Source organism: Syngnathoides biaculeatus, unplaced genomic scaffold, assembly GCF_019802595.1.
Source record: "Syngnathoides biaculeatus isolate LvHL_M unplaced genomic scaffold, ASM1980259v1 ctg77_pilon_pilon_ERROPOS100405, whole genome shotgun sequence".
Classification (NCBI taxonomy): Eukaryota; Metazoa; Chordata; class Actinopteri; order Syngnathiformes; family Syngnathidae; genus Syngnathoides; species Syngnathoides biaculeatus.
This window is the reverse complement of record NW_026907533.1, coordinates 60,112-70,937: the sequence shown is the minus strand read 5'-3', so window position 1 is coordinate 70,937 and position 10,826 is coordinate 60,112. Positions and strand designations below refer to the sequence as shown.

Genomic DNA, 10,826 nt, shown 5'->3' with positions numbered 1-10,826 from the left:
GGCTTTGTTTTGTCGCTTGCTTCTCGGGGAGCTGTTTGGTTTGGTGGTCACATTGTAAATTTTGAGTCGAGTGGAAGTTATCATAGTTAAGCGATGGAGATGTGTACCACACATGTGACTGGTACTTGTTTCAAAATTGAGTCGGCGCAAGGACTTTTAAAATGAATATTGTTTATTGTGTTTAAACCTGCCATGAAAAACCTCACCAAAAGGTGACATTGAGAAAAAACTTCATTCACACAGGAATTGAATCTTAGTCTCCTGCGCGGACATTGCAGATATGAGTAAAGATGGTGTCATGTAACACTTCAGCCATTGGTACAAGTAATGGTCCATTTCTCGATGGTCCATGTGGATGTAGTTTTTTTGGCGAGTTGAAAAGTAAAACTCATCAGCATCCTGACACTTCTGCTGCAATTCTCCCTAGAAAAAATCATCCACAAGCCATTTATATTGTCAGGGTAAAATACAATGAGAGAAACAAAATCAAAATGTTTGGGGGATCCCAGCAGGACATGCGATCCAACACGACGTCATACTTCTCACACTGACCAAGATGATAAAAAGTAAAAAGTTGAGATGACGTGTCACTTAGAACAAGATGGACATTTTCTCAAAGTGGGAAACCTTTACTTGTAAGACCTCTTCAAGTATTTTGACATATGCAAACTGATCCATGATCCCTGCTCGGCAATAACTAGGCCCAAGACCATAGTCGGAGAAGCGTGCCCATATCATGATGCTTGCACCACCATGCTTCACTGTCTTCACTTGACATCCTGGAACTGATCATAATTGACTGAGCCTTTGCCATTCTGGTTATTCTGTGACCAATTGTGATGGTTGTCTTCTATTTTCTGGAATGTGTCACTGGCTTTTCTTTGTTTTAAGGCATTAGAGATCATTTTAGCTGAAGAGCCTATAATTTGTTACACCTCTTGATCAGATTTTCCCTCTCCAATGAAACGTTTATTTAAATTCTTGTTTCTGAACCAACAAAGTAAATGTCATGTCTACATAACCCCCTTTCATGAGTTCCCAAAAACTTCATTATAAACATGGAAGCAATGAGTGACACCTCGTTGGGGGTAACAACCCAGTATTAGCCCCAAAAAAGAAATTATCATCTACAATTTGGAAGAATCCACTTGATCAAGAAATCCATCTACTTAAAGGAAGACTCTCCCCAAAATGCATATGTACAAAAACCCTCCAATGTGAAGTAATATTATTATTACATGTATTTTGGACATTAATTGAAAATAAAAATTGAAAATAAAGAACATATTTGAAATCCAAGCACAGTCCGGATACGTGCCAACTTTCGGAGCCAAACGCGGAAGAAACATCCTTGACTCCGCCCCTGACATCTCCAGTGCTTCGCATTACAGACCATCCGTTGTAGCTAAGCCAAGATGCCAACTTGTTCTGCACCAAAACTGAGAAAACACACCCACGATCACACCTGACAGCAATTTAGTCTCCAATGAACGCTTGAATGTTTTGGGGATTTTCACACGGGCAGGGCCCAGGATTTGAATCTTGTTCCTCAGAACTGTTGGACTAATGCTCGACAGCTGCACCACCGTTGTTTGAATAGTAGCAATAAACAATAAACTGAAAATGTCCATTAATCTGGTTAATTACATTGGTTTGGGATTATTTTGAACACTCGTGTATATTAGTTGCATCCCAATGGTTCAAAATAGGATTGTGAGGAGATCAACATTTGGAAAGTGAAAATGATCGTGTTTCATTAAGAATACCAACAACAAGCAACGTTCTTCAGGTTAGAATCAATTTAAATTCTTACAACCAAATACTATTTTGTGCAGTGTTTGGCAGATGCGTATTGTGTTCAATATTTAATTGTATTTTCAATCTTTAAATGGGATGAACATGAACAATTGCTTGGAGGTGGTGTTTGCTCTGCACACAAAGATTGCCTTGGTGGAATATGTTGAGAGATTTGCATGTTAGACACGATGACATGCAGACCAGTGACCCTGTCCAGACTGGAAACTTTGGCAGTAAAATACACATGTGTATGTTGTGTTTCTCCAGTCAAACGATTATTGTGGAAGTAGTACTCAGTCAATAAAGAGCCAAGTTTTTGTTTCTCACTGAATAGCAATGGCAATTCCCTGCATGTTAGCAGAGGATGGTTTCGATGCATCAACCTCTGGGTTATGGGCCCAGCACGCTTCCGCTGCATGTACTAACTTGTCATATGTACTTTCATACCAGTCTTAAAAGAATTCGGCTGAGCTGTTTTATGCCTTTATCAGACTCCAAGACACGTTTGGTATTTGGTCAACTTTTATGATCATTGGTCTTTCCTTGGTCAAATCAAAGTGCTGATCTGTACTGGCGCCTTTCTGAAGACTTACACATTGATTTTAAATTGACAGATCATTAAAAAGAGGATTTTTTCCCAACTGGAAATAAATTAACGGAATGAAAACACAAGTGTGAATTGCACAATAATTATCACGATGAGAAAGACTTTAAAAAGTGGCAATTATTGAATACGTTTGAAAGCCTAATGCCACCACGATGATGGAACATTCTGGATTGAAGCCTGATGAACGCAGCTATCTTGCTCACAGCAATCAGGCGATAAGTCAAACGCAACAATGCAGATACAAAAGTGACAGCTTACAGTATGTGATGCATATGCGCTCACATTATATAAAAAATATCTTTACTTACTATTGTAATCAATGTAGCCATTGAACATGCTGACAATGCCTGCAGACTTTTGAAACCTACCGGGCGGGACGATCACCCTGGGCTGCCAGCGGGCCCGCTGCGTTTCGTCGTGGGTTCAGTTCTCAAACATAATTGAAGGTGGGATGTCTGTTTGTAAGAATATTCTCGCCCAGAAGGAAAAAAAAAAGCACCAACAACAACCCATCACTCTTTTTCATCATAAGACACCTACAGTCAGATGCTCCCGTAAAATTATCCATCACTTCGCTGTGAATAATTTCAGAGATTTGATCACTAAAATTTGATTTGTAATTGAAAAAAACACAAATATTTCTCTTTTTATAGGAAAACACTTGTAAAGAGAAAAAAAAGATAGAAGAACGTTTATAGTTTTATTTCTCAAATCAACGTATTGGCCTCAAACAGGTTTTGATCTTTGGTTTCATTGTTGAATGCAGTTGTGTATTTTTTTTTTTTAATTTACAAAGATTTGAACTTTGAGAGTGTTTAAATGAGGGAAAACTGAGAAAATGTTCATGCCTGTCTGAGAAAAGTGGATCGTATGTTTCAGGGCCTTAAAACATATATAAGAAATGGGAAAAAATACTGTCAACAAAAAAAATAAATGTAAATGAAAAAATTAGAAAAAATACTGTGAATGAGAAAAACACAACTTGTAAACAAAAATATCAACTGGAAATGAAAACAAATCCTGTGAATGAAAAGAAAAACATCTTGTAATTTTTTTCTGATGGGCTTCCTGGGACCCCCTTTTTATTCGAGCTGATCAGAAAATCAGACAAAGGCTCCCTGCCCGTTCACTAACTCTGCTTGGCTTGGAGATCATCGTGTGCTTCATGTGGATGTCCACCGTTGCAATTTTTCTTTTTAATCTCAAATTATTATTATTTTTCTCCATTTCCCTTTCGGTTTTCTGTTGAATTCATTTGGTAATTTTCTTTTCTTGTTGCATTCTTGGCAAAACAGGGAAATTTGCTTGCTGAGCACATGGGATGGAGTGGGATTTGTTCCTGCAATCTCCTTTTGACTTTCAACTGTCTGCTGAAGTTTCTTCCACTTTGTGAAGAACACCTCTCCCATTTTTAAAATAAATATTCTACACATTAAGCATTCTAATATGTCCTGTTTGTGCTTGAGTCAAGGATCCCTGGATGAATTTTACATATTTACATCAGAGTTCAGATATTCAAAATGTCTCTTAGCCCTGTGGACAAGAAAAAGACAAAACGGGTTTAAAACTATATACAATTATTTTCAGTCTCTTGAAGAAGACATCTTCGTTACTGGCTGACAAAGCTCATTAGTGTTGACTTTCACTTGACAAACAAACCCGTTCTTGTTAGGGTAAGTTGCCACAATTCTTGCAAGTGACCAAGAATTTCTGGGTGATCATCCACAACCAGCACCACATCGTCAACACAAAGATTTCTTCCAGGCGTAGACCATCGTTGACGTTCTTGAAGCTGTGTGAGGAATTCTTCATACCAGTATTTCCAGCAGACATCAGCCAGATACTGTACTTGCTTCCATCTGCAGTGATTGATCGTCCTTACAGAACACTCCTGGCGGCAACTCTGGCTTGACCTTGAGCAACAGCAAATGATTAGGTGTCAAGGCCCCCAAATCGTTGAGATCAGAAGATGCCCATTTGATGGGTCTGTTATTATAACTTCATCCTCACAGAACAAGGTGTGAAGACCTTCCTCTTCCAAGAACTCTTCTCTCGTTATTACATTTAGAACCTTCCGAATTGAACGGATGAGTCGCTCCCAACTTTCTCCGTGGTCTGAAGGAAGGATTGAAATTCCACTGAATGTCCCTTTGTTTCAAATCCTTTTTGTGCTTGCTAATGTTTCATTCTTTGATTGCTTTCGTCAGTTCATTGTCAGCCATCTTGAAGTCCCGATATTGCGGTAATGAGGCATGAGGCAAGGAGCTGGCAGAGGCTAGTGTCACGTCCCATCGGAACGAGAGTAGGACCCAAATGCAGGACTCGGAAGATGCAAGGTAGTTCAAGGAGACACGTTTATTATATGCAGAGGTAGGGGATCGAGAAGCAGTCCGGTGCAGCGGCGGTAGTTGGGACGTCGGGCGAAGAGAGCAGGCGAGCGGACAGGCAGGAGCGGTACACAGGAGAACAATCAAAGCAGGCAGAAGTAACGAAGGAGTTAGGCTTACAAGGTTGGTCGGAGAATGGACGAAGGTCGGTACACACAGGTTCGATCAGGGATACCGGAGCACACGAACAGGACATGAAGATCATGCGAACTGACGCCGGCCAGTTGTCATCGCGGTCATATAAATCCACAGCATAATCAGGCTGTATGAGGCGCAGGTGTGCACCTTCCAATCAGCGCAGCTGCGCGGACACCCGCGCAGCTCGTGTTGAAGCGGCAGGATCATGACAGCTAGACCGTACGTGTGGTTCTTAATCAATGGAACATGATTACTTGAGAAAAAGCACAGGTGTGTTCCTCCACTGATTGCGGCAGTTGTGTTCCGCATCGGGGACTGGTATGGCCAGGACAAGGACCGGCTGGGCCATAACAAGTTTGGGAAAAGGACGCCACCTTCCTTCCTTCATGTTAACCAAAATGCCGGCTCGTTAGTTATATTGCTGGATATTGCTTAAACACTCGGGAGGATGGATTCACTCTTCACACTTTTCCAAAAGACCCGGTTCGGCGTGAAAAATGGATTGCACAGGTGCAAAGGACGAGAGCTTCAAAGGTTTCAAATGACAGGTAGGTGTGTCGAGACCTATTAAAAAAAAAATAATCTTGTCAGTTCCAGTGGAACATCGAGATTCGATTTAAGGTGAAGATGTTTGTTGTCTCCCGATGTTCCACTGCTTTCTTGGTTTCAATTTACTACCTCAATTAAAACTCAAAATTAAAATCATCATCATTTTTCATGTCTTGCGTTTAGGTTTGCCCGATGTGTGTGTGGTTGTTCTCGTGATCGTGATGACACCGTCGCTTGATTTAGCGTGACCGGGTGTGATTTGCGTGCTCGCACCATTTTATCCCATACTTACCTGGCAGGGGAGATACCATGATCAAGAAGGTGGTTCTCCCAGGGTGAGGCTCAACCATTGCACCTGGGTTGTGCTGACCCCTGCGAATTCCCCAAATGTGGGAATCTCAACTGCATAATTTCTGGTAGTGGGGCTCTGCGTTCGCGCTCTCCCCTGATCTCACGTAAAAACCAATATGAAGAAACTAAATGTATTTAACCAGTGAGAAGGCAGAGTACACCCCGGACTGACTGCCAGCCACACTCACAATCACACCTCTTCTTAAAGGAGTTAACTTAGTATTCCAGTTAATGTTGCATGTTTTTGGTATGTGGGAGGAAACTCACGCAGGCACGGGGAGAAGATGCACACAGACGGGAATGGGATTGAACCTCAGAATTGTGAGGCCTTCGCTTTTCAGATACATCACCGTGCCACTCCAAAGTGAACTTAAATTGCTATATTTCAAATGCTGATTTCATTTATTAGAAGAAAAGAATATTCAAAGTTACTTGGATGTGTGACAAAGTAATACCCCCTAAATGTAATAACTTGTTGGGCCACCCTCGGGAGTAACAACTGAACTCATTTTCTATAACTGGAAATTAGTCCTTACGTGTCTCTGGAGATATTTTTCTTCTTTCTTATAGAGTTGTCTTAATTAAACATGAACAGCTTTTTTAAGATCATGCCAATACATTTAATTGAAATCAAGACTGACTGACTAAACCACTCACAACATTATTTTTGTTTTTAAAGGTGTTCAGAAGTGACTGTAATTTTTTTTTGTGTGTGTTTTGGATCATTGTCCTGCTGCAGAACCCAAGTGGGCTTCAGTTGGAGATCACAAAATGATGGGTGAATATTCACCACCAGCCTTTTCTTGTAAAGAGCAGAATTCATGGTTCTGCGTTTAACAGTAATCCCTGAACTTCTCTCCTCCAAACTTCTCCAGATCAGCGTCTCGCCTGCCATTTTCCAGTGGATCTACAACTTCCTCACAGGGCAAGGTGAGGCTGGACGACACCACCTCATCCACGTGCACTATCTATTACTATCTAAGACTATTAACTGAGGAAAGGGAGGGTTGCAGTTCTTTTGAAGTTGTCTAGAGTTCCTTTGTGGCATCCTGGATCGCCATTGCTGTTTTTTTGGTAATCTTTGTAGGCCGGCCACTTTTGGGAAGGTTTACCACTGTTCCATGATTTTTCCATTTGAGGATAGTTGCTCTTGCTTTGGTTCGCTGGACTCCTAAAGATTTAGAAATGGCCTTTGAAACTCTTTCCAAACTTGTCGATGTCAGTTCCTTCGTTTACTTTACACACAGGGCAAAGATACATTTTTGCAGAATAAATAAAATCACCATTTAAAAACAGCATTTTAAATTCACCTGTTACATTGGTCCATTTACATTTGTTGGATGATTAAAGTGATGAAACAATGAAAAAAGAGCATTGGTCTTGTAAACCAGGGGTCGTGAGTTCAATTCTCACTGTGGCCTACTCGTTACATATGTGATGCCTTCCTGATTCTACTATGTGTTTGTACTCTATGTCAGTTTTGTTTACTCGCTCTGCATGTTCCCTCATTCTCCATTTGGCTCTCTGTTCTGCTGGTTGACATAATTTGGCTGCTTGTTTTTGTTGCTGTTTGAGAAAATGGGAATTCGCGCAAGTGTTAGAGCACTCCTTTTGCATGTGAGATGTCGCGGGATCAATGCCTGCACTCTCCATTTGACTTTTGGTTGTCTCCTGAAGTCGGGGCATGTTCTTTAGCAGGGATGCCAGGACTTCTTTCTTCCCAGCCACTTCATCCAAATCTTCTGGGGGAATGACACAACCCCAAAGTCAAAGAAATTGAACAGCGACCTCGGGTGCACCAACTGCACGCATGGACACCCTTATACTTGAACATGGTGTTTGTGATGGAAAAGCCATGATGAGTACAGAAGTCCAAAAACAGAAAACCACTCGTGTTCTGATCAGGGGGTTCATTCCTTTCAATCACGCCTTTCCAGATCTCATGTGACCGTTGAAATCCCCCAGCAGAATGATGCAGTCCCCAGCAGGAGCGTTTTCTTGCACTCCCTCGAAGGACTCCAAAAAGGGTGGGTACTCTTAAGTTCTGTTTGGTGCATAGGCGCAAACAACAGTTAGGACCCGTCCCCACTACCTGAAGGCGGAGGGAGGGTACCGTCTCGACCACCGGGGTGAACCCAAGCGTACAGGCAGAGAACAGGATAACCACACCTGCTGGGTGCCTCTCACCGTCGGCAAGTCCAGAGTGGAAGAGAGTCTGACCCCTCTCAAGAGGACTGGTACCAGAGCTGGTCTAAAAATCACGACACCGTTTAGGTCCAGAATACATGAAAGAAATGCTTACGTAATAAAAACCCAGAAGAGCTCTGTAATCAACAGACTCGGGTCAAATAGTGGAGTGTAGAAATCAAGGCAAACATAATGACGAAGCTTTTCGCGATGATGCTGCACGCAAATGGAATAAGTTGCCAACAGAGGTGATGCCAGCTTCATGTGTGAATGTACAAAGTCCAAGTTGAAAAGTATTTTTTTCTCATCCTTTTTTTTATTGTTGTTGTTCTTTTAAGGGGTGACACAGAATAGCAGCTGTAAAGTGTTGGCCTCACAGTTCTGAGGTCCTGGGTTCGGTCCTGACCCTGCCTGTTTGGAGTTTGCATGTTCTGAATAGGTTTTCTATGGTTTCCTCCCACATCCCCTAAGCATGCAACATTATTTGGACACTCTAAATTGCTCCGAAGTGTGATTGTGAGTGTGGCTGTTTGTCTCAATGTGCCCTGCGACTGGCTGGCAACCAGTTCAGGGTGTACCCTGCCTCCTGCCTGTTGACAGCTGGGATCGGCACCACCCCTCCCGTGACCAGGCTCTCAGGAGGTGTGGGTTCAAAACCCACCACTGCCATGTTCTTGTCAATCCAGATTCTACACTCATTGGCTCTCACATGACGCTGGGGCCAAGGCATGATTTCGGCCACAAGAAAGTTAAGCTCTTCCTTATCCTCATTTTTCTCTTTCTCATTTAATTTGTTTGCATGTGCATGTAAAGTATTAGCTCCCCAGAAAGTGTTTCCACAAATGTCATTATGTTTGTTGTTTATGCTGAAATACGGTGGCACCTTTTTGGGTACTTAAACAGTGATTTCAAGTTGACAGAACACTGAAAGGAGGATTTCTCTTCCAGTTGGAAGTAAATCTTGAATTGAAGAAATGGTCACAACTTGCGGATCTCAGACAATGAGAAGACAAGTCAATCCATCCATCCATTTTCTTTGCCACTTATCCTCATGGGGGTCACAGTGAGTGCTGGAGCCTATCGCAGCTGTCAATGGGCAGGAGGCGGGGTACACCTTGAACTGGTTGCCAGCCAATCGCAGGGCACATCGAGACAAACAGCCGCACTCACAATCACACATAGGGGCAATTTAGTGTCCAGTTAATGTTGCATGTTTTTGGGATGTGGGAGGAAATCGGAGTGCCCGGAGAAAACCCACGGAGGCACGGGGAGAACATGCAAACTCCACACAGGCGGTTCCTGGATTGAACCCGCGACCTCAGAACTGTGAGGTCAACGCTTCACCAGCTGAGCCACTGTGCCGGCAGACAAGTCAATATTGAATAATATTTTTCACCAACAGAAAGACTTTAAACGAACACTCGCTCAACACACCATCTGAAGACAAATGATACTAAAGAACAGAACTCGCGAACAGAGGATTGTTTCAATGTGCCATTTGCTAGGTTTTGGTTCCAGCACTGTTCTGCTGCACCACTCTGCTGGAGAGTTGTCAGACTTTGAATGTACTCTTGTATATTTCTGACAAAAAAGAACACCAGAATGACCATATGTGTACTTGGCACCAGGACACCCTCAGTCGCAGTTTGATGATCGACATTGTCGTCGTGTCATCGTACTTGCAGCCACATGTCTTGGACATTCAGGTGAAGAGAGGGTGGAGCTGTCAACTTATTATCCGCTGGTGGTTAGTCGGCTCTGATGGTGGACGAAGATGCTGGTCAGATGTGGCAGGCCCAAACATATTGTGATGGTCTGCTGGGAACGGCTGGCAGAATCCTCTGTCAAAACGAGTTTCATCTCCCACCACCGACAGAACCTTGCTCATTTTCCAAGGGTGGCGGGGACACTGCGTCCGAGTGGTCTATATTCCATGCCTCCACTGCTGAGGTCGTAGTTGTGGCCGTAAGGTCGTTGGTGCCTCTCATGACGGCAATCCCGAGCACGTTGGTGGACATCAATAGTGAGGGATGCCGTGAAGCTGAAGAATGAGTCCTTTTGGGCCTTTTTGGCCTGTCGGACCCCTGCGGAGCCTGCTGGATCGCGGTTGGCCAAGCGGAATGCAGTTTTGGTGGTTGATGAGGAAAGAACCTGAGTGTGGGAGAAATTCAGTCATGGAGAACGACTTCAAGATGGCTTCGAGGAAATTCTGGTCCACCATATGGCATCTCAGGTGAGGGAAGCAGTGCAATGTCAACATTGTTTATTGTGAGGATGAGGCGCTGCAAACCTCGACTCGGGACATTGTGAGTCGGTGGAGAGAATAAGCGGACTCTCCTATCTCTGTGTTTGAGCTCACTGAGGTGGTTAAAAAGATCCCCGGTGGCAAGGCTCTGCGAGATTTGCCCCGAATTCCTAAATGCTCTGGAATTTGTGGGGGTGTCATGGTTGACACCCTTCTGAAACATTCCGCAGACATCAGGAACAATGCCTCTGGATTGTCAGACTGGTGTGGTCGTCCCCCTTTGAAAGATACGTAGCTACAGGTTGTGTTCCAGCCACAGGGAGATAACACTCCTCAGCCTCCCTGATAAGTTTGATTCAGGTGTGCTCGAGACGAGCGTCCACAGGGAAGTTGACTCTCAGATTTAAGAGGAACATTGTGGTTTTTGTCCTGGCCGTGGAACAGTGAACCAGCTTTTAGTTTCCATCCTACTTCATCCAACTTGGAGCATCCTGGTTTTGGGTAGTTGCTATGAATAAAGGTAGTAATGAACTACAAAAAGTGGCAAACAACCAACAACTCCGTG

The 10,826-nt window shown here is 43.2% G+C and overlaps 1 non-coding gene across 1 annotated transcript; it reads left to right on the top strand.

The window, feature by feature from the left end:
* The first annotated feature begins 5,762 nt into the window (after positions 1-5,762).
* Positions 5,763-5,926, top strand: LOC133497311 (U1 spliceosomal RNA). The gene has a single exon (XR_009794022.1). It is a non-coding gene; the product is annotated as a U1 spliceosomal RNA (small nuclear RNA).
* The last annotated feature ends 4,900 nt before the right edge of the window (positions 5,927-10,826 follow it).